The sequence below is a fragment of the Ictidomys tridecemlineatus genome, chromosome 5 (assembly GCF_052094955.1).
Source record: "Ictidomys tridecemlineatus isolate mIctTri1 chromosome 5, mIctTri1.hap1, whole genome shotgun sequence".
In the NCBI taxonomy this organism is placed as follows: Eukaryota; Metazoa; Chordata; class Mammalia; order Rodentia; family Sciuridae; genus Ictidomys; species Ictidomys tridecemlineatus.
In genome coordinates this window covers 103,972,238-103,994,967 of record NC_135481.1, presented here as the reverse complement: position 1 = coordinate 103,994,967, position 22,730 = coordinate 103,972,238, and positions in this window count along the sequence as shown.

Sequence of the window (22,730 nt, the reverse complement as noted above, 5' to 3'; positions counted from 1 at the left end):
ATCTACTATTCATTAACTTACTTCTTTATCACCTTACTTCCTGAGTCCCAAGTCCACATAGGAAGATGCTGACCTGGAAGTAGAAACTTCCATAAGGGAAAGAAGTGGGTAAAAACACACCTAAGACAGACATAGCACTTTAAGACAAAACTAATATAGACAGTTAGGTGATCTAAAACCTTTTAACCAATAATTCATCGCCTTTCCTAACCAATAATTTGAGATAATTACGTTTATTTCAGCTTTTCTTTATTTTTCATGATGTCTAGAGTAACTGCATGCTATTTTTTAATCAAAATGATTTGAATAGTCAAAGAGAAGGCACATTGATTGGAAGAGAAATAACTTTAAAAAACAAAGTAGGAAGAAAACAATAAAAACATTGAGAGCCTAACAAAAATATTGCAAGATGGTTAGAAACATAATATCACCAGAAAGAGTCTTAAAACTAAATGCAATCATTTTAGGTAACTGTTAGCAGAAGAATTTTTTAATACTTCTTTTTAGTTGTAGTTAGAGACAATACGTTTATTTTATTTATTTATTTTTATGTGTTGCTGAGGATCCAACCCATGTGTAGGCAAGCACTCTACCTCTGAGCCACAACGACAGCCAAGCAACATGGTTTTTAAATGTAATTCTAACTATGTGATTTTCAGCACAAGAAAAAGAATAGTAAATCTAGGGGATTTTGAAAGAAAGACAGCCGTAAGGAAACAAGATCAAACATTCATATATAATCAAATTCAATTGATATTTATTAGTCATGAGCATGTGCAAATTGTGAAAGGAGGTGCCAAGCACTGTAGAGGCACTGAAATAGTTTTTCCATCTCTTTACAACCTTCACCTAGTGGGTTAGACACATGACATACAATTTTTATACATAAACTAAGTTTATTTCCTCATATTTCCCTTTTACCCTATGACCCTTATTTCTACATTTAATTTGAAGAATAGAAGCATTGCATTAGAAGAAAATATATTAGTCCATTTTGTGTTGCCATAACTAAATACATCAGACTATAATGAGTAAAGGCTTATTTTGTTCATGGTTCTAAAGGCTAGGAACTCAAGACTGGGTAACTATATCTGGTGAAGTTCTCCCTATTGGTAGGGATTCTCTGTGAAGTTCCAAGACAACTCAGCATTACCTGGTGAGACAGAATATCCTTGCTCATGCTTCACTCTTATTATCAAAAATTCCATGGGTTAGGGCACCATGCTCTTGGCCACATGTAATATTAATTACCTTCCTAGATCTCACTTTCAAATATCATCATCATATTAACTTTTTTACCCTCTAAAAGCTTACAGTGGGTATTAAATATTGATATTAATTTTTGTGGAGACATTCAATCCATAATACATACCAAAACCAAACTAAAAATATAAAGGAAAAACAGAAAAAGAAGAAAGAAGTTCTTTGAAGTTTAAAAGCCTTAAAATAATAAATGTAAGTAGGAAATAAATGACAATAAAAGACAACAGATGTCACATTGGGTAGAGAAAAAATCCAGCTTTATAATGATTATAGAAACAATCTTGAATATAGAAGTGGAAAAAATCAAAAGCAAATGAAAATAGAAAAAAAATTTAAAATGATGGGAAAAGAAAAACACAGATGATTTAATTCCTTTCTCCAAGAGCTACACACAGAATGAGAAGGTAACAAGAGAGTATGAGACTAATGAGAAAACCCTATGTGGGATTAACACCAAAAATCAACTGCTTTTTATAGGAAAAAACAGTTAGAATTATCATTATCGTCAAGGCAGAAAAAAATCCTAACATGCCTAAGAACAAGCATAATAATATATAAATGTAATAATTTATATGATATTATGAAATAAAATGTTTGAAGGAATATAAAATAATGTCTAAATAGAAGGAGAGATATCTTACTTTTATTTTAAAAATCTAAATATAAGAGCAGCATATCACATCCATTAACATAAATATAAAATATTGCAAATAAGTCAAGTCTCTCCAAGTTACTTACAGGTATTTTGCAATTGTAATTTAAATTATAAAATTTTTTGAAAGAATAGCTACAAAATAATACTACAATTTATGTAGGCATAAAAGACCCAAGAAGCTATATTATGGAATAAGAATATAGTCAGAGTTTCCAATGTGATCTCCACCCTATAAGTAATAAAAAATACTGACAAACGAAATGAAATAGAAAATAGACAGTCTTACATATATAAAAACTCTCAGCTAAGTTGATATATCAGATAACTATTGAAATTTTTGTGCTTCTCATCAGACAGTCCTTATATGTTGGTTATTCATATGAAAAAAATTAAACTGAATCTCTACCTTGCACAATAAACAAAATCCAATTATGAATGTTTTACAAATGATAATTGTGATAGTTTGGTATTGATTCAAGAATGGTGATATAAACTAATGGATCAAACTCAACACATTTCTATGTATGTGTGGGTATTTAGGAAAAAGATGGCACTGCAAAAGAGTCAATGAAAGAATAGACTTACAAAAAGAGATCTGCGATTATCCAATACTCACATGAGAAAAATGAAAATTGACCACTATTTCCCATCATACACAAAATCAGTTCCAAGATGATACAGATCTAAATATGAAAGTCAAAACAGTATGTCCCCTAGATAATTATTCATGATAGTTAATATATAACGAGATATATAATATATAACATACAATCGCCATTGTGACAATTCTTGATTATAACAAGAAAGTATAACCAACCTTAGTTAACTAGCAAAATATAACAGATTAAATTCAAAGTAAACAGAAGAAAATAAAAATCAGAACAGAAATCAATAGAGAAAAATCAACAAATAAAAAGATACAATAGACAAGTCAGACTAGGAAAAAAAGAGAGAGACAGGTATAAATTACTAATATCAGAAATTAAAGAGGCAACATCACTTCAGATTACATACACATTAAAAAAGATAATAAAAGAATACTATAAAAACTCTATGCCCACAAATTTGAAAATTTAGATAAAATTGAGAAGTTACTTGAAAGGCACAATTGTCTAATACCAACACAAAAGTAATTAGACGATAGGTAATATGAAGAGGCATAAACATATATTAAAGAAATTTTATCAATAATTAATAACCTTCCAAAACAGAAAGCAGCAGGTAAAGATGCATTTAATGGGAATTTCGTGAAAATTTTTTTATGAAAAAAATTGTATGAAAATTTTTAAAAATGCAAATTTTATAAATCTCTTTTAGAAAGAAGAGATAATATTTCATAACTTCTTCAATGAGGCCAGAATTTCCCTAATAATCAACTAGACAAAGACATTACAAGAAACTGAAGACTAATATTTTTTGTGAAATAGATGCAAAATTCCATAATAAAATGTTAGCAAAGCAACTATAACAGTGTATAAAAGAATTGCATACCATGACCAAGTCTGATTTGTTCCACGTACGAAAAACTTAGTGAATACTGAAAAAAATCAGTTATGTGTATGAAAAAGTATGGCATAATAAATCCACTATTTTGTATAATTATAATGCAACAGTTGAAGTTACAGAATAAAGAAAATCACATTATCATATCAATAGAGAAAAATCATGTGACAAAGTCTTGTGTACACTTATAATAAAAGTGCTTAGTAATTAAGAGTAACAGGGAAATGTCTTCAATCTGATAATGAATAGCTACAAAAATATGGTGGCTACAAACAGATTTAATGATAATAATCTCTAAGCTTTCCCCACTGCATTCAGGAATAAGGCAAAGATGACCTGGGTCATCATAGCTTTTCAGCATCAAATGGATGTCCTACTTGACACAATAAGACAAGAAAAGGGAATAAAAGATGCATTAATTGGGAAGGAAGAAAAAAAAATTTCTTACACATAATATGATTGTCTGTATATAAAATCCAAAAGAATCAACAAAACATCTCCTGAAACTAATAATCATTTACAGCAAGTTTGCAAGATACAGAGCTAATGTACAAAACTTTATATTTTTTCTATATACCAGCAATAACAAATGGAATTTGAAATTAAAAACATAATAACATTTAGACTAGCACACCCTAAATGTGGAATAGGTTGATGTGTAAGAAAGTATGTACAAGTTTAATACAAAAACTAGAAAAGTCTAATGAAAAAGATGAAAGAACTAAATAAATGGAGACATTTTATATTCATAAATAGAAAAACAATGTTGTCAATGTGTTAGTTCTTCACAACTTGCTTCAATCTATGATTCAACAAAATCCAAAACAGAATTTTAGCAGTTATTTTACAAATATTAATAAGCTAATTAAAACTTTACCGAGAGAAGCTAAAGAATCAGACAACACAGCACTGAATTATTCTTCTTCAGTATTGTACTAGGAGGGCTGACACCCTAAATTCTTACAGTAAAGGTACAGTAATCAAGGCATGGTGTTATTGGCAAAATAACAGATAAATAAAACAGATCAGAGAGGCAAGAAAGGCTCCCACATAAATATAGTCAACTGATCTTTGACAAAGGAGTAAAGGCACAACAACGGAACAGTCTTTTCAACAAATGACACTGGAACTACAAGTTGCAGAATTAATCTAGATAGAGATTTCACTCCCCTCATGAAAAGTTAGCTCAAAATGAATCACAGCCCTAACTGTGAGACACAAGCTATAAAACTTCTAGAATATAACATAGGAAAAAAGCTAGATGACCTTCAGTGTGTCGATGACTTTTTAGATCTTGCACCAAAGGAAGAATTCATTAAAGAAAGAATTTTGATATGTTAGACTGCATTGAAATCCAAATGTCTGCTCTACAAAAGACACTGTCCGAGAATAAAAATCTAAGCCAAAGTTGGGAGGAAATATTTACAAAACACTTTATCTGATAAAGTTTTCATCAAAATATAGAAAATCCTTGTTTTGTATCTTTAATGTTCTACACTAAAGCTCATGTGTTAGGCGATGCATGAATGTTCAGAAGTGAAATGATCATTTATGAAAGCTGAAACGTAACCACTCGATCCATTTGATGTATGAATAATTTGAATAGAACACTGAGTGGTAACAGTGGGCTGGTGGGACATGGCTGAAGTAGGTCACCAAAGGCATGCCCTTGAGGAATATGTCTATCTCTGGCTTCTCTCAATCTCCATCTGCTTCCTGGCTGCCAGGAGCTGAGCAGAGGTTTTCCACAATGCCCTTCCACCTTGATGTTCTGCCTCACCTCAGGCTCAGAGTTGGTCAACCATGGACTGAACCGCTGACATTTTGATCCCAAAATCAACTTTTTCATCTCAAAGTTGTTCTTCTCAGGTATTTTGCTCACAGTGATGAAAGCTGACACACACAACCTTTTAAACTCAACATTAAGAAAACAAACAAATATATCTTAAAAGGGACAAAGACCTAAGCAAACCTCATCAATAAAGAAAATAAGCAATAACATGTCAAATAAGCAATAACATGCACCACATACATGTAGCCAGAGAAATGCAAATGAAACAACATATGAAACAACTATACACCTACTAAAAGTTCCCAAATCCAGAATGCTGAGAACAGATACTAACTGCCAGGAAGTAGGCAAAGCAACAGGAATTCTCCTTGTTCATGGGAATGCAAAATGCCATAGCCATTGTGAAGACAATTTGGAAGTTTCTTCAAAAACCAAACATACTCTTATCAAAAGATCCAGCAAAAGAATTCCTTGGTATTTAGCTGCAGGAGTTGAAATCTTATGTTCACAGAGAAACCTGCGAACTTTTATAACAGTTTTACTCATAATTACCAAAATTTGGAATTGATCAAGGTGTCCTTCAGTCAGTTAATATATAATTGTGGTATTCCCTGATAATGGAATACCATTCAGGTTTAAAAAGAAATGAGCCATTAAGCTATGGAAAAACATGAAGGAAACCTCAATGAATATTACTAAGTCAAAGAAGCCAGTCTAAAAAGGCTACATGCAGTATGATTCAAACTCCATGACAGTCTGGAAAAGACAAAACTATGGAGACAGTAAAAACATAATAGCCCTGTTACGGTTAATTTTATGTCAGCTAGGCCTGGACATTTACATAGTTTTTGGGTAAACACCAGTGTAGATGTTGCTGGTGGATGTATATTTAAGATCTGAGTAATATTAAAGTCACTGGACTGACTTGCCTCTACAATGCAAGTAGGAGGAAAGACAAGATGCCTAAGACAGAATGAATCCTGCCAGCAGATCATCTTCAGACACAAGACTGAAGTACATCTTCCCCTGGGTCTCCAACCTGAGGGCCTGCCTTGCAGATTTGGGGCTTAACCAGCCTGCAAATCACATGAGCCAACATCTTTAATTGCTTTCAATCTCTCCCTATTTCCATCTCTATATTTATATAAATCTCACTGGTTCCATTTTTTTCCTAGAGAACTCTAATAAAAATTCCAAATTGACAACTATTTAGATACTAATTAGCAAAAATAAATACACAAGTTGAAAGAGTCATACGCTGTCATACTCTCAATGAAAACAAAATGCGACTAACATGGATAAATTTCATACATAGAGTGACACTGGTAAAAGTCTAGTTTTTGGATTATTTCTGTTAATTAGACCCTAACACCTTTCAACATTAATGTGAACACTTTTAACTATAGGACGGTTCTCATAGTTTGATTTCTGGCTCATTCACAAACTGAACAGTGAGAACACCAAGGTTAGGATGGCCTGAATTTCCAGAGCTGGTGACAGATACACTATAGAGGCAGATGTTCTTGGGAAACCAGTTTTTCTGTGGAAGCAATATCAGCCAGCATGCAAGAGGGAGCACTTAGATAACTTGGTCCACATAACTTGCAAACCACATGGGGATGAGCAGAGCTCCATAGATGATCCAAGAATACAGTGTCTGGAACTGATCACATCCTTTTTTAGCCTCCTGCACTCGACTGATCAACAAAAACTGCTACATCCTTTTGATTTCATGGATAGGCTTGCCCTTATCTGATTACAGGGATGTCCTGTAAGACATAGTTAATGCTCAAGACATTGTATGGGAAACCTTACCTGATCCAGGGTGGTAGATTAGAAATTACTAGCTGTAACTTTTGAAACAGGCCAATGCTTTCTCAAGATGTTTGTATCTTGGTAGTCAAATGCTTATTCCAATCAGCTCAAGTCTAGTTTCCTTCTATTAGAAATATTCTACATTTTAAAAATTTTACTTTTTTTGTCAGTACTTGGGGGAACACTCTAAAGATAAATCAAGAATTGCTTTTACTAGGGGCAAATAGCACTCTTCTTTCTCTTGTAATTCAACCCATGCCCATTGTGCCCTGTAGATTTATTTTACAATCACAGTCCCTGAGTCTGCTTTTTCAGAAATCAGGCTGTTGAATTCCCATAAACACTGTGTTTTTTAAATAAATAAATGAAATGAAATAAAAAGGACTTTGGTAAGTAAGGGATATAGCTGCAATAGAATGGTTCAGACATTAAGGAGAACTTCTGTTGATGCTGGTTTCTTTTGTTTGGCTTCTGAAGTCATAGCAACCCAAACTTTTAGCTAATGTGAAAAACCCAGGCCACTTGTATAACTTATACCTGCTGTCTCTAAGTGCATTTTTTTTTTTTTTTTACAAAATGTGATTGCTGTTGTAAGAAAAATTCTTTATACCTGCTGTTTGGTAACTTTACAAATATCACATTCACATGATTTTTTTTAAATGGAGCCTTTTCCATGCTTAATGACACTAGATTCGAAACATATTTTCTCCCTTTATACTAAAAGTCAAAATGATGTTAGGTCTTTTCCTCTAAGAATTGTAAGTTCTCACTAAGAACCAGATGTTCCATTGATATCTGTATTAATGAAGATAAAATGAATTATTTGCATCAGATTTTATAAAGTTGACATGACTAAATGCAATTTTTAACCCAGAGCACATAGTTTGGCACATAGGGATTAAACAAATAAAAAATAAAAAGCTATTTTATCCCAATATAGCATGATAGTTTATTAAAATATTATCTATTATGCCTATATCTCTTCCACTTCTTTTCAACCATGACTCAAAACACCCAAGCAAATAAGCAAGCCCTTTGCAACACCTTGACTCTGAGATTTTTTTTAAGGTAAGAAGCAGAAGCTGTTAAAAAACTCTTGCTCTGAAAAGAGTCTAAGTTCAGTAAGTGTCCTGGGAAATAAAAATGAAGGGGAGAATATTGAAGTAAAAGAAGAAGAGAGATTGGAAAATTTCCTGGAATCCATGCAAAAAAGTGTCTAGCAAGACATTTCTTGCTAGTGATTGGGGAATGGAAGGACTGCATGTGCTCATAGACAGAATGAAAATTCTATGGGTGTATTGAACAGCTGAGCATTCACTCTTTAACATAAAGCCTTCATTCTGGTGGGGGGCAGTTTCTACTTTAAAAATAGTTATAATCTCCAGGAGTCCCAAGTTCTTGAGAATACCATCAAAATGCCAAACATGACAGAGTCCTACTGAAAGGAAGGATGGAAACAGACACTGTTCTCCAGCTGTGAAGTCTGTTAATGAATGCCAGGGAACAGGAAAATACCTGGAGTGACCTGGCCTCCTCTCCTCTAAAGGACACAAAAAGATTATGCCCAAGGCACTAGCATACCCAGGATCAAATGCACATACACTTATCATAGCTGCTTTACAAAAAATAAATATATTCTTACTTTGCCAGTCACTCAACCTCTTATCTCTTTTCCCAGTTCCAATTACTGCTATTTTAATTATCTGCAATCATAATATTGACCTTTGAGGATCCCAGAGTCATGAAACCAATTATGGCATTTTTCTGATGAGATATGCTTCTTAGTAAATTTCAGACTACCCAAAGCACTTAAAAAAGTATTTTACATATACTACTTCTCAAAATAAAGCAACATTGATAAGAAGCTATTATTGATGATTTAGCTCAGATAAAGAAACAGACTCAGCAAAGTTAAAAATATGCTCACATGCAGGTATACTCATATAATATATAATATATGTAATTATATATGTAATATACAGATATAACACACAAAAATATATAATGTTCACATATACATGCATACTATATATTATATAATATGTATTATATAGTAGTAGATTCATTATACACTATACATTATAATATATAATATGCATATTATATTATATATCAGTGTATGTATACATAATATATACACATATAATGTATATGCATATTATATAAATTTACATACATAGTATATATAAAGAAATTTATTAGGAAGATTTGACTCATACATTTATGAAGGCTGAGAACTTCTGCAACGTGGCATCTCAAAGCTGAAGACCTAGGAAATCCTGAGAAATAATTAGGTTCAAGACTGAAAAGCTAAGAATCAGTGGAGTCAATGGTGTAACTTTAACTCTGAGGAAAGGGGAAGACTACCTTCCAGCTCAACCAATCAGGAAGAATGGGTACATTTTGCATTCTTCAGACATTTGTTGGAACCTCAGTGGTCCAATTGGATTAAGCCCACTCACACTGGCAAAGGTAATCTGCTTTATTCGGTCTCCTGATTCAAATGCTTATATCATCCATACCCACAGGCACACCAAGGAATATTTAGGTAATGACCAAGTCAAGTTGACACATAAAATTAATTAACACAAAGAGCCGCTAGGACCTGAAAGATTTTCTTTCTCTTTCTACTTTCATATATCCCATTATCAGGGAGTTCACTCTAATACTAATATATGGAACTAAAGGCCCAACATTTCATTTAGGATATAATCTAGGAACCTCTTTAAGTAGCCACTCAACAAGATATTTTAGCATTTTTTATAGGTGAACTTCCAAAAAATTTATTGAATGTGAGGAAAGACAATTTTTCTTAGCAAAAGAATAATAATACATAAATGTAAACGTTTAAAGTGTCTTTTGATTGTCACAATTCTGCTGATAACACAAAAGTAAAGAGACAATTGTCAGGGAAAACTGAAATTTCTGACAGGTAAATTTAGGAATTTCTGAATTCCTAAAGCAAAATACAAGGGCTAATCATCTATTTTGTTGGTGTTTAAGGGAAAAGCCAATATAAAATAACTAAAATCTAATCTTTATTTTAAAGCAACTACATACATACATACATAAACACACACACACACACACACACACACACACACACACACATAATTGTAAGCTTTTAGGCCATAAATGATTAAAAAGGAGCAATATTTTCAGATGCATGTTAAATTCCCATCTAGGTTAAACTTCTTTCTGACTTATGCTGAAGCTCGTAGCTTTTTTTTTTCTGATTATTAGATATTTTGTTATCTTAGTAGCAGTAGAAGAGCATATAGCAAGGTAGGAAATCTCTCTTGTGCCTGTACACATTCCAAGCATATCAACATCAGGCACAAATTAATAGGTGTCACTTCTTGGCAGCAGAAACATGGTAATCTCAGATGCTTTACTGCCAATCAGCAATCACAATCATATCATTTAAAGCAGTTTCCCTTTGGCATAAAAAAAGTGACCCTGGGGAGTGATGATGCTAAATACATCAATGAATTATAAAATATATAAAAAATTGAAGAATTATGCCTATAGCTGCAAAGGTATGTGTAAAAACTGAAAATAGGATCAGTCATATAGAAATGTTAAAAATTCCCTAGAGAGTTGTTCCAACCATTCCATACGGCATTTCCTCTCTTACATTTAAGTTTCTGTAACTATTACCTTAACTATGTAGTGCATAATCTACTATTTGACAACATATGCTTCTAGCAATTATATGCTGATCTATGTTTTTTCTTCTCTAAATGTAGTTCCATCTTATGAAGATGATATTTAATGCATTCCAGTTATTTACTACAAAGGGTGTGTTTTCCTCCTAGGAACTAATAATCTATGGACTATGGATCAGAGTTAGAATCGGGCCAGAATTAAAACACCTTCTTGCAAAGTCTCTAGGAAACACAGAAAGCTCAATATTAACTACTTTGCAAGAGAAAATGTTTCCACAGGACAATGGGGGACCTCTATCCTCAAACAGATTATATATTCTTTAAAGGAAAAAATCCATATCTTTACACACACACACACACACACACACACACACACACACACACACATACACTCACACACACACACCCTTCAACAGAGAAATCTACTCAGAAGAACTTTGAGTAGGTAAATTGTTGCAAAAATATATAGACAATTCAGTTTTTCTAGGTGTCATAATTAAGTATCTTGCAACAAAAATGGCTATTTAGTATACATATATATATATATTCTTGTTGTCAGGAGAGAAAAAAAGCCTATTGTTTAAACCTTTTGAAATCTACCTATGATATTTTTAAACAGATATAAAATTGAGAATCAAAGAATATACACTAGTTCTTTTTTCCAAAAGCATTTTATAGCATTCAAGCTTCATCTTTAACCCCAAGCATGTCGACAGTAATGAAAGTGTCACATAGGTTGCTAGAGTGTATTATTAAAAAAAACTAAAATATAAATCAGAAGAGGAACAAATATTGCTGTAGAATTTACTGGCTGTAAGCTGTGTCTCATATTACTCATCAAAATTGAAAAAGTCATACTTATCCTCACAGGAAATTAAGGAGACTTGAAATGACTTAATGCAAGTTATTTTAACTTACAAGGCAGTTGTATAAAAGTGAGCAGATTAAATTCCACTTTCAGAGGAAGTCAGAACAGAAATGGAGGTAGCTAACAGGAAATAATGCAGTAATGAGATGACTGGAGGGCTTGAAAAGCAATTCTTTTATAACACTTTTTTCATTAGGTCTTTTCAAATTCACAGATATCAGGGTTTAGTAGCACTAGTTCACAGCAATCAGAGGGCAGACGTAATGGGCCACCCTCCCTGAGGTTAAGAATATGGAAGCCAACTGAGGAGAGCAGACAGAACTCACCAGGGTGCTATTGATACACAGCTCAAGATGACATCATGAGGAGCTTTTGGTCCCCAACTCACTGATGTCTAGGGAGAATAAGGTAAGTGAACTGGACCAGTTCTCAAACCATCAGGCCAAAGTAAGTAAAAAATATGCCATCATCATACATTCAAAATCCTGAAGCACAATTCACAGTTAATTTAGTCTACTTAAAAAGACATTGTTAAGTAAGTGATCTTAAAGTCATATAAAAAATGCATAATAAAAATATCTTCACTATATTATTTTTCTCTATAACTTCTCTACAAAAAATAATGAAATAGTTAAATTTATATACAAAAAAACATGAAAATGAAATCTAAAAAAAATCAGATCAACACAGGTATATCATTTTGTAACATAAATTCAGTATTATCATTAGTGGTATTATTTTCCAACATTGTAGAAAAAATCTTAGGAAAACTCTACTCATATAAGTGAAATTTCCTCAATTCTGTATGGGTTGCATGACTGGAAAATTAAAAACAGAAAGCCAGGAAAAAAAATATTTTGTTTATTTGTAAAGTGTAATTAAGTAATAGTTTTAGATAATTATAAAAAGGTCCAGCAGAATATTCATGTACAGTATGTCACGTATCTGATCCTCAGTCACTAAAGCTAATAGTGACCTCCAAACCTTGTAACAACCACCAAGCCCCACAAATAGATGTTCACATTTCCCTTAGGAAGGGTATCTTTTCCACATGACAACTATAATCCCAGCCTTGAAGAAGAGGATTGACAGCAGAATTTCTTGTAGAAGGTAAAACAAAAGGAAACCAGAAATGCTAACTGACTACTTATACCTGCTAGTTAGTGTACTAAAACTTTCACTTAAATTTTTTATTTCATTTTTTCCAAAAATCCTGCAAAACAGATGATAATATCTTATCAATAATCTTATCAATACCAGATGTGAAAATCAAATCTCAGGTAGAGAAAATAATATTTCTCCAATACATGGCAATACATAGCCAGGATATAATTGGGATACAGACTCTTACATTGAATTCTATGCACTCTCTTTCATGATGTTATTTATTGTTGGCAAGAAATGAAACTTTAACAAAAGAATCTCATTTAATGAAGACTAAGAGTGGCATTTTCTTGAATGGGTGTAATGATTTCCCTGCAAAGAAAGTAAACTGTAAATATATCAAGATCTATAGTATAAGGTGAGAAAATAAATTCATAAATAAATATGATGGAGTTCTACTAATTCAAAGTTCTGTAATGAATCAGGCACACATAGGTACGAAATTTGCCAAAATTGAAAATCCAAAGGGCAAGGAAGAGTGAAAAAAAATTAAAAGTAATGGAGACTATTTGAAATGACATTTAGTCTATCGAGTCTTTTCTTGTCCTTTTCCTAACCCTCCTTCTCCTTTATTTTCACCCTAATTCAAAGTGATCTAGTAAGCTCCCCAGTAAATTCAGATTTCCTACATGCAAATTCATACACAAACTCTTGGTCTAAGACTTCCTGTACAAAAGAACATAGTCTGTTTGTGTATTTTTATATGCGCTGTAAAATACATTTGCAGTAGTTTCTAGAGCTATATTTTTTCAAAATATATGATTGAGGATCCTTTCATTGAAGTCTGAAATTTGAATAGTTGCAGAAAAAGACTGAAAATTCCCTCTAATTTTTACATAGTCCCTCATTAAAAAAACTGTCAAATTTTTCAAATAGTATAGAGCAACAGAAAAATATCAGAAGAGTAAAGAAAAATTCTATTTCTTCTCATAGAACCATTTACCGTTAACATTATCATTATCAGAATGAATTTAAATAAATTTTCTAATAATAGTTTTGTTCATATACAATACTTTAGTTTCCCAATCATTCTCATTTTTAGATTTGTAAAATCCTAATTTTAAAGAACTTTTTTTAAAAAGGCAAGTCAACTCAGCTTATACGTGCAGTCAAAATTTTTTCTTCATAACTTCATAATAAACTAGAAAAATCTACGTCAGTCATCACAGCGATTTTACCCATTCGGTTCATGCTCTTTCCTTCTCTCTCTCCCACCTCCCCCATACATTTTCTATCCTCCATACTTGGAAACTGTGTTAGTTTAAGTTCTCGCCATTTATCTCCTCAATCATTGCAGAAACCTACCAACTGGTCCTCTGATATCACTGCCCTTTAATATGGTCTTCTTACTTTTACTAGAGTGTCATTTCCAGTATTAAATATGACCTCTACCTTGCTTACTCTCACCTACTTCTGCACCATCACCAATATGTAGTTTGTTACAGTTTGGATGTGAGGTGTCTCCCAAAAGCTCAAGTGTGAGACTGTAAGGAATAATGATAACAAGGAGACAGAGAGACAAGAGCAGAGGCAGGCAAGGTGGCAAAGTGGCTGAGAGATCAAACTGCCAAACCTTATTTATATCTATAGGTTACATTAGGTCATTAGTACTATAACTACATTATTGTTCAGAGTATCTGTAAGGTTGCTTATTCTGCAGTTACATTTTATAGTTACAGTATGTATCGTTAGGAGCTTTGTGTAGTTCTCAAGGAAATCCATTGTCTGAAGTTACTGTTAGGAAGGCAGATCCAGGATCACTGGAGCTTGGTGAAACATTGTAGTTATCAAGCATGCATGTTTCTTTATTCCCAGGAGTTATGTGCCTAAAATTAATGTTGAAGCTGATAAGACTGTAGCACACAGAGCAACTGGGCATCCTATACCTTTGCACAGAAACTTTCCCAGGCACCAAGCATGCCACAGCTATAAGTCATCAGGAACCACAATCCAAACACAAAACTCTTACATGAGACAATGAAAGACCATTTAGAGGAGAAATGATTGGGCTTTGAGAGCCGTAACCTACTCAGTGCATTAATCCCCTGATAGGACTGAGTGGTAACTGAAGGTGGGTAGGGTGTGGCTGGAAGAGGTGGGTCACTGGGGGTGTGCTTTGGGGGTATATATATATATATATATATATATATATATATATATATATATATATATATTGTGAGCTGAGTTTAGTGTCTCTCTCTCTCTCTCTCTCTCTCTCTCTCTCTCTCTCTCTCTCTCTCTCTCCTCTCTGATCATTTGAACCACTTTCCTTTGCCACACTCTTCTGCCATGATATTCTGCCTCACCTCAAGCCCTGAGAAGTGGAGCCTGCTGTCCATGGACTGAGACCTCTGAAACTGTAAGTCCTCAAATAATCTTTTCCTCCTCTATAACTGTTCTTGTCAGGTCTCTCATTCACAGCTTTGAGAAAGCTGACTAACACACACTTCTAATTCTCTCAGCATGGCTCCTACTGATTTGGATCCTCTTTATTATCAACTTTCACAATTTCTCAAAAATAACTCCATGTAGCATCACAGTAAGCCTTCTATAGTTTCTTAAATAAACCAGGATTTGTTTTCGTCCTTTCCTCTTTGTTAGTTTCTTGTGTATGTTATGTTCCTTTTACAGTAATGCTTCTGTACGTGGTTTGTAGAGGATCCTGCACAACTGTGAGAGTCAGTTGAGGCTTCACCTTCTCGAGGAGAACTGTATCTTTAGCTTAATCTCCTCTCTTCCACAGTTGGCTCCATAAGTATCTCTAACCCAATTTAATAGACAGTAGATAGATACTAATCCAATCTTCTAACACAATAGAATAGATAGAAGAATTATCAGCTAGTTTCTCACCTCCATCATCATTATACTGAATATCTCAAGAATAAAGAGTCTGTGGTCTCCAATGTTACCCACACACTCAAAATCTGAATATGAACACATAGTTATTGAGACAGAGGAAAAATAGTATCACATTTTATTAATCCAGAAAATATCTATGTGTACAAATTAAACATTGATTATTTTAAAGTTTTTAAACTATAGTTTGTGTTTTAAGGTAATGAGGCAATAGTGCAATTCATAACTATAACTAGTATAGTTATGAATTATGATATTGTAAATACTGTTTTTTTTTCAGAAATTTCATGCATTCTTTCTTTAAAGATTTATGATGAATTGTCTCCCAGCTCTTTAATAAGTCCACACAATAAAAACTAGATATTTTGGAAGAGAATAACTAAGTCAAAGATACTTTCTAATACGATGATTAAAATATATATTTCCTACTAAAATACAATCTGCTGTTTCAAAAGTGTGAATAAAATATTGCTTTAAAAACAATCAAACTGTTTAAAATTAAGACAAAATACAAATATGTTTTTATGCACCTATCACTTCTTAATTTGGCTTTAAATTGATATGATTTTTTTTTAACTTTATACCTTTGCCTCTTATCCTTGAGACTATTCAAGACTGCCCAATAAGTGTAATAGGAATTTAAGGCTTGCTAATGTCTCTTGCCTCATTTAAATCATCTTTTTTGGCTAAATTCTAACTGAATATGAAATGAAAGTTTTATATGATTAAAAACTATGAAATAACACATTCTGATCATTTCTATCAAGAGTTCAATAACCTTAGCAAATCTTTACTCAGAGTCATTATATAGGCTGTTTGTTTCTAAAAGGACTTAATAGTTTAGGACACATACTGCTGTCCCTAGAAAAACTACTAAATGTTAGTATAAAAAGTGTAGTAAACACCCAAGAAAGAAAGTAAAATTGAAGAATAAAAACATATTTAAACAAAAAGAAAGTAAGGATGGATCAACAGAGGAACAAACAAAACAAAAGTAACCAGTGGGGGGGGGGGGCGGGGATAGCAAAGAGTGTACTTAAGTCCAAACATCAACAGTATACTAAATGTAAATGGCTGAATATTTTAGGCAAATATACTGAATCAATAACCAAGACTCAGTGACAAGAGGTACACTTTAAAATTTAAGACACAAATAGATAAAAAGAAAAAAAAACATGAGAAATTATATTGTCTTAATGGTAAAAGTATAAAGTTGTTGTGGATGTATTAATATCTTAAAAATTGAGCAGACTACAGAACAAAAAAACATTACTAATTATTAAAAGGATCATCCCATAATGATAAATTGGATAATTAGTTAGGAGAAAATGTTAAGAATGATTTAAGGTTTGTAAAACAAAATATAAAAGTCCATAATCATAATTGGATATAGTATTGGCTGAAGAAAATTGGTACTACACTATTAATTGACTTATTGGAGTTCATGGGACACTACATTATAATTAATTCACATTTACCTACTTTTCAATTGCACTTATTATGTCAACTAAACAAACCATATGATGGACCAAAATGTCTTAATTCATTTCAAAAGACAGAAACTATTGAATGTTGAGTGTGTTATCTGACCTAGATGGAACTGAATTTGAAAATAATAAGCATAACACATGTGTATATAAATCCCCCAAATATTTGTGAACTAAATTATTAATGATTCAAACACCACAAGATAAACCATAATGAATTAAAAGTAACCACAATAAAAGCATAATATACCAAAAGTGTGGGATGTGGTGTTTAGAGAGAAATCAATAGTTTTAAGTAGTGCTATTAAATATGAAAGCTATGCAACCATTTATTTAAGTTTTAACTTTAAAAATTAGAAAAAAAATCAAATTCAATTGAAAAAAATAAGTTCATTGTGAGAAGATCCTACCACAAAATGATTTTGTTCCAAGCCACAACTGGAGGATCTCTAGTGACCTCTTCTGTAGAAAGGATAAGTATGTCCATGAAGCCAGAGCAGATGAGGCTTGCTGATGAAGCTGTTGACATGAAGAAAGAGAGCATGAAAGATTTAGCCAGTTTATAGTTAACCCCTTCTTACCAAGGGGGTAAGAAAAAAAAACCCAAGTCAATTAATCATTCCTAATTTGAGATTTTATTTTACTGTATTTTTAGAGCCTATTTAGTCCATCCCAACCCTTGAGAAGGTAGGTGACCCAAACAGATAGGAAACTCACAAATAGAAAAACATATCTATTATCCCCTATTTTATGTGTGCTTTCTCCCTTGGATTTGCAAACTACATTTCTCAATTCAACAGCCCCATAAATGTCATACATATTGTGATCACACAGGAGGCAGGCACTTGGTCAGTCTTATACCTTCAGGGAGCATGGGTTATTTTTCCTCTATCATTTAATGGTGTAAATATTCCAAAATCAAAGCAGGATTTTTATTGTACATCTGTGTCTGGAAGGCATTATACATTCCTCTATCTATAGCCTTTCAGAAAGAAAAAGAAAAAAAAGAATTTCCTTCCCTCTGAAAGTCAGAGAACTAATTCCTCTAATAGCAAAAAAAAAAAATTAAAAATAAAAAACCTTAATATTTAAAGCCATGATAGAGGGTAAAAGATGACTTAAAAAGAGTAAAAGAATGTTAGCCATTAAATTGGCTGTCCAGGGTCACACACTAATCACTGATAAAGCAAAGACAACCAAGTATTTGTGAATTTTTTTTAGCCTTTCTGCATTCAACACAAATTTAAGATGGATGGAAATGTTTGAGTCAAGTCACATTCAGTATTTCAAGGAATAAGACTTTCATCAGGTCCCCAGAAAGGTAATTTCAGCCCTAATAGATTTCATTAGACTGTGAATGGTAGGTTGAAATCATTTCTAAATGCATTGCTTTGGAGTAAAACATCATTAAAAATGTTCCCAAGTAACTTGTCTTTACTTAGCATTATTTCTAGTTATACTAATTTGGACCACCGTAAAGTATTATATTCTTCTTTGATATTTACATGCTTTTGATGACTTTAATTCATTTAATGAAATCTACAGGAGGGCAAGACCTTTCTTATTATGTTAGCATATTCAACCTCTGGGGAATGTCTGCTTTCATATAATTATGCACAGACTTAATATTTATACAAATATTTTGTGCCTGCAGGGGGTTAAAATGGATCTCTTTCATGAATATTCAACAGTACCACTTCTAGCAAGGCACAAACAACTTTCTTTGTGGATATCAAGCATGAGGATGTCTATATATATTCCCCCCCTTTGTGCTTTGTTTGCATAAAACTGATGAGATACAGGGAATGTGAAAGTAAGCATTTGTTATCCCAGGTGCCACACAATATTATACTACCTTCATCCAAATAGCTCCATATCATTTTCCAGAGTCAGATCTTCAATATTATATGAGTTACTCCACACACACACAACATGCTCATATACAAATAATTCTGGGTGAAAAAAATGAGATAATAAATTTTAAAGACTGGAGTTAAAATCGTGGTGGAAAGCAGCAAATAGGGACAAAGTCCCTTATTCTTTTTGTGGAGTGACTTCTTGCAAAGACAACCTTCTGCATGCTCAGATTTCAAATCCTAATAGTAATGAGGATGGTAGGTGAACAGTATCTGGAATGAAATAGGAAAAAGATTTCAAGTTGAACAATTTCTCATGAATAATAAAAATTGTTTACATAAAAGTGTTGTCATCCACTCATTTATAATTTCAATGAATAGTTTTGGAGCATCCAGTATATCAAGAACTATTACTGGGATCTAGAAATACAGTCAGGAGCAAAGCATTAAAAAGGCAAAGTTTCTATTATGATGGGATGACATTCTGAGGAAGACAGAGAACATAAATAACAAATGAAGAAACAAGTAAACAGATAAATTAATGAACAACACATTAAGTATAGTTAAGCACCATGTAGATTTAGGAAACTTTCAATATCACATGTTAATAACGTACTTATCAGAGATAATATACCTGTGTACATAAGTTTTGTATGTTTGATAGATTTTACCTGTGCATCTATTATTTTCACAACAATAGTATAAAAATATTTAGTATTATCAATTCAAAGATAAGTGAAATGTTTAATAAGGATAAATCAACTGCCCCAAGTCACACAGCCACTGTGTAGCAGAGCTGTGAATTCAATTTCTAGTGTCTGCTTCTGACTTTGTGTGATCCTTGAACTGCACTCTTGGATGATAAGTCCAAAGTTCACCCATTTTTATCTCATATTTCTCACAAAAGTGAGAGAAACCTGGAGAAAGTCAAGATATAAATGAAAGGTAATGTTGTGGTTGGAAGTTTCTGGACTAACCATTAATGCATGCAACATACTTAACCACAGAGAGAAAGCTATAGTAAGCTAAATAAAGCGGTGGTATAAAATACGTGAAAAATGGAGGTGGGGGGGATGGTTTTCTTCCTAGGAATGAAAAAGAGGGATGATATTCTTTTCCTTCTTTTTTCCTCTATCGACTTCAGATGATACATCACAAACATGGGAAAGTAGGTGCTTTGATGAAAGGTAAAAAGGAAAAGTTAGGGGAAGACTAAAGTTCCAGTGCCCTCTAGGTTAGTTCAATATAGGTAATGCAGAGAGAGTAGAAGGTCCTGCTCAGAAACAAAGATTATGCATTTTTGAAAGTTTACTAGTTCCCACATTCAGAAGCGTGTGTGTGTGTGTGTGTGTGTGTGTGTGTGTGTTTGTTTTCCTTCTGAAGAAGGTGGAGACAACAAATGGAGTTCCAAAGCAGGAATAATATTTCATCAAGATGTTTCAAAGTAACAAAAAGGACTAACAAAAGCAAAAGGGATCTCCTAAAATGTTCTTCATACTATCCAGAGAAAACTGACTACAGTACAAGCATGATTTTACACTGCACTTGAAGGGGTGGAAACACAGTCACTGGTTGCTTTTGGCCCTTTGTTCTTATGGGCATGACCAATAGAACCAAGATCACAGAATGTGGGTGGAAATGATGACCTTTTCTTTATATAAGGCATCACCTCTCTGAGTGACAGAGAAGGTCTGATAAGTAAAAATATCATCCTGTGCTCCTTCGTCCTGAGAATACCATAAACTGAGAATCTTTCATAGTGGCAACCAGCTTGGAGATAAACAGGAAACTTTGAGATCAACTGTTCAACCCAAATCAGTTGGTATGAGTCTCTCCTGTGACACTCACTTGGGAATTCCTGCTGGGAGGTGGTGATAACTGTAAAAACAGTTCTTACTTCTTCCCTGATAATGACGATGAGCTTCTGCCTCCTGAATCCGAACTTTCTTCTTATCTATTTATTTATTTTCAAAGCATCAATGTCATTATTTCAACAGCTACCTTGAAAAGCACAGTCCTTTTCCTAGCAATTCTGAGATGGTGAAATTCTCAGAATTCTTACTGGAAGAGTATTCTTTATCCAGTCTCATGAAAAACCCTTTAAGGTTACAAATAGCTTTAAAATAATTCCTCCACAAGGTCTTTGTTGATATTCAAATGCTTTTCAAGTCTGAAACCACCCTGAAAACCCATGCAGAGAAAAATGAACTAGAAGACTCACTGGAAGAAACATTTTTCATTTCTACACGTAAAGATTTTTTTATGAGAACAATGATAAATTCGCAGAGCTATGATTTTTAAAAAGGAAATTTTAATGCAATGTTTAAACTGTCAGTCCAGCTTCAGTTGGCTTTTAGGAAAACCAGGAAAGGATAAATGCTTACCAGAATACAGACTGTTAGATCTAAAGACTTCAAGTAAATCATTAGAGCTCTTTGTTGGATGGTGATATGACTTGGATATGCAGAGTCTCTCCAAATCGTCTGCTGCTAATGCAGGAATATTTAGTAGTAGAATGATGATTAGATTATGAAAGCTGTAACCTAATCAGTCAATCCTTGTTTGAAGGGACTGTGAGAGTCAGAGGGTGCCTGGAAAAGGGGGATCACCGGTGACACTGGGTGCATTAAGGAAAATACTGCACACTCCCCCACTCTCCCCTCCTTCCTTCCTGCAGTTATGAACAACAGAGTAGTACTCCTGCACCATGTTTTTCTGCCATGATGCTCTGCCTCGCCTGGGGTCCAGAGCAAAATGGCCTGAACCTGGATTGAACTTCCAAAACTGTAACCAAACTAAATTTTTCCTTCTCTAAGTTATTCTTTACAGGTATTTTGTTCACAGAGATGAAAACCTAACTAACACAGATGGTAGTAAGTTTGTGCCTTAAAAGAGATCCTAAGATTTTTTTTAATGTGATATTATTTCTTCAAAATTCCTTTCACACATGGTAGTCTCAAATACTGAATACTTCTAATTGACAATTTGAAATTCACCAAAGAGTAGAGGCAAAAATGGCAAGAGCCTGGGAAAAGATTTGCACCTCAAAGGGGAAAAGAAAAAAGTTTCCAATTGTAAGTTTTCTAAAGTAACAAGCATGTCAGGGGCCTGTAGTCAGGAAGAATCCCATCTACAGAGCGGAGGGGATAGCTATGTTTATTTCAGTTACCACTTTGAGTAGTAGTTTCCATGTAGCTACTTCTATTAAAAACAGGTATACATATTAGTGAACAGAATGTGGTTACATATAATAGAAAGAGAATTATTTATTGCATGCAAGTTATGGCTCCTAGGATCCCTGTCAAGGGGAGGGACAGGGACAGAAGCAGGGAAGCAAGTAGCTCAGTTAACTGTGACACTGTACCTTCAAGCTAAGAACTTATCAAACCTATGAAGATTTATTTTGTGCTATGCTACAGTGCTTTTCAAAAACATCAGTTACATCAGAATTTAGGGAAAATTTGCACATACAATTTATGCTTCAGTGAGAAAGGTATACAAACATGTAGAATTATTAACCTTTTAGGCCAAATACAGTATCCACAATACTTTGTATTTTACCCCAGGAATGAATGAACACAGTCAGCTCCAACCACCCCAGAACAGCATTTCAGACTCTAAAATTAAAGCATATTAGTAATTCCTATCCAAATATATTCTTATGCATCATCTTTGCCCTTCTTGCACCTTCTCCAAAAAATAATTCTCCTTTTTACTCTAGTAAAGCAATGTAAAATGCCACCCCCAACACTGCATCAGTCTTGTAAGCCAACATTTGGAGATGGGACAGGGAGAAGGTGTTC